We start from the raw sequence: 2500 nt of genomic DNA, 5'->3' as shown, positions 1-2500 counted from the left end.
ACGCTGCACCTTAACCTAACTTACGCTGCACCTTAACCTAACTTACGCTGCACCTTAACCTAACTTACGCTGCACCTTAACCTAACTTACACTGCACCTTAACTGTCACATGTAACGTCACAGGAATGTAGCTTTGCCTAACAGCAACCCTCTGAACATAGTTCACTGCTTGGATCCTCTGGTGTCATGTGTATTTCTTGATGCCATGGTGCGTACCCTCACATAAAGGTCTTTCGAGTGTTGCGTACTTTCTACACAGTCCCGCTAACCACTGGAAGGGTGTACCGCTACAGAACGAATATCGCCCTCCCCTCCTGCCCTTCCAAGCTGGTCGGTCAGGCGTTTGTTTGTGAAATGAGCCTTGCAGCTGTTCAGTTGCATTCGGTTGTCGATGCAGTCAGTGTACGTTGTGGTACGGCCTGTTTGGACTGTCCGCTGATGTACGCGTAACCCACACTGATCATCCGTCGTTACGTACTGAGTGACATAATGTGGCACATGCTTGACCGTACACCGGCTGCGCCCTACAATGGCGAATCATAAGGGCCATATGTTGTGCACGATGCTACTTGTCTCGTCTCCCCATTACAGCGAGATTGCACTGTTGTACGCCGTACAGACATGTGGTAGGTAGGTACGGACGAAAGTATTGCATGTTGGCCCCCCCCCCCCCCCCTCCTCCCTCTGCCGGGAATCAGCGTGAGCCGTCTGTTGATGTAGCGACGAGGGTTTTCCTATTTAATCGTATTGCCCCACACAACATGATAGCACGGTGGACCGCGTTCCACATCTGCGACATGCTACAGAGGCCGGTTGACAGTCGACCGCGCAAGGGACATTGCACACGTGCGCGGACCATCTTCCACGTGTTCTCTCGTGTACATGCCGCAGTGTGTATGTGGGCTGATGTAGCGTGTCGTGACACATAACATGCAGGCATGCCAGAATCGTAGATTTCGCAAATGTAGATTGACGTATACGTTTGCTGCCAAAGATCCGCAAATGAACTGGAAATCAGTTGTTGAGCGGTTGTTCGCGCTGCAGGTGCATCGGTGATAGCGACGATCGGTACATCTATGAACCGGTTGTTTCGGCGGTACCCGCCATGCCCCCGAACCTGAGTTGGCCATGTGGGTATGAAGCGATACGAGGCTGTGGCTTGGCGGGACAGTCCCCGGCCGGTGAGGGGGGGCCGCCCGGCGTGCTGGCCGCGCGCTGCGTGAGCGCACGCACTACAGCCGGCTGGTGGGGGGCGCCCAGTGGCAGGAGCGCCGGCCGACGGGCCCGGCTGGCGTCCCAGCTATGCGCCGGCGCACCCTGCGCGCGGCGCCAGGCGGCCAAAGTGGGTTCTGCCGAGCCCGGTGCGAAGCGCGGTGGACATCTGCAGTGTGCTGGTCCGATTGCGGACTGTGTGCGTTGAGGATGCGCCGCCGCCCGGCACTCGGCGTCGCGACGCCGTCTGCTGCTCGGTCGCCCCCAGCGGTTCTCGCAGGTGGTTTGTATCGCAGCTCTGCGGACGTGTTGGCGCGTGCGCTGTGCTGGGAGAGTTCGCTTCTGCACCCAAGTGGGGCTTTGCCCTTCTGTGGCGCTGGCGTTGGAGCTGCCGGTCACCGTAGGTGGCGCGTGTTGTTTCCCGCCGGCAATGCCACGACAGCACGCTCCCGGGCCTCTGTCGGCAGCGGCAAGCTCAGTTGGGAGCACGGGTGTTCGCACTGAAAGCGTCTACTCGCCCATCTCCGGGCGATTGCGCCTCTCTCGAACCCGACCAAGTACTTAGGACGGCGCTGCGCGCCGCCGGGACCTGAGAGGGTTTCGAGGTGTATCGTGCAGGGGAGCTCAGCCTCCTCCTGTTTGCAGAATAATTGAGCGGACGCTTGCGTGTTCGCGCGGGCCCTCGGGACACACTCCCGGGCGGCCGGCTGCTCAGCTCTCGTTGACGCAGCTCCCTGGTTGATCCTGCCAGTAGTCATATGCTTGTCTCAAAGATTAAGCCATGCATGTCTCAGTACAAGCCGCATTAAGGTGAAACCGCGAATGGCTCATTAAATCAGTTATGGTTCCTTAGATCGTACCCACGTTACTTGGATAACTGTGGTAATTCTAGAGCTAATACATGCAAACAGAGTCCCGACCAGAGATGGAAGGGACGCTTTTATTAGATCAAAACCAATCGGATTGGCTCGTCTGGTCCGTTTGCCTTGGTGACTCTGAATAACTTTGGGCTGATCGCACGGTCCTCGTACCGGCGACGCATCTTTCAAATGTCTGCCTTATCAACTGTCGATGGTAGGTTCTGCGCCTACCATGGTTGTAACGGGTAACGGGGAATCAGGGTTCGATTCCGGAGAGGGAGCCTGAGAAACGGCTACCACATCCAAGGAAGGCAGCAGGCGCGCAAATTACCCACTCCCGGCACGGGGAGGTAGTGACGAAAAATAACGATACGGGACTCATCCGAGGCCCCGTAATCGGAATGAGTACACTTTAAATCCTTTAACGA

The 2500-nt window shown here is 57.1% G+C and overlaps 1 non-coding gene across 1 annotated transcript in view; it reads left to right on the top strand.

The window, feature by feature from the left end:
• Positions 1 to 1943: 1943 nt before the first annotated feature.
• The window catches only part of LOC126327854 (small subunit ribosomal RNA), a 1893-nt gene continuing 1336 nt past the window's right edge, over positions 1944 to 2500 (top strand). The window contains exon 1 of the ribosomal RNA XR_007561533.1: positions 1944 to 2500. This exon is cut by the window's right edge and continues 1336 nt beyond it. This is a non-coding gene — a ribosomal RNA (small subunit ribosomal RNA).

This window comes from Schistocerca gregaria, unplaced genomic scaffold (assembly GCF_023897955.1).
Source record: "Schistocerca gregaria isolate iqSchGreg1 unplaced genomic scaffold, iqSchGreg1.2 ptg001063l, whole genome shotgun sequence".
Lineage (NCBI taxonomy): Eukaryota > Metazoa > Arthropoda > Insecta > Orthoptera > Acrididae > Schistocerca > Schistocerca gregaria.
This window is presented reverse-complemented; position numbering and strand designations above follow the sequence as displayed.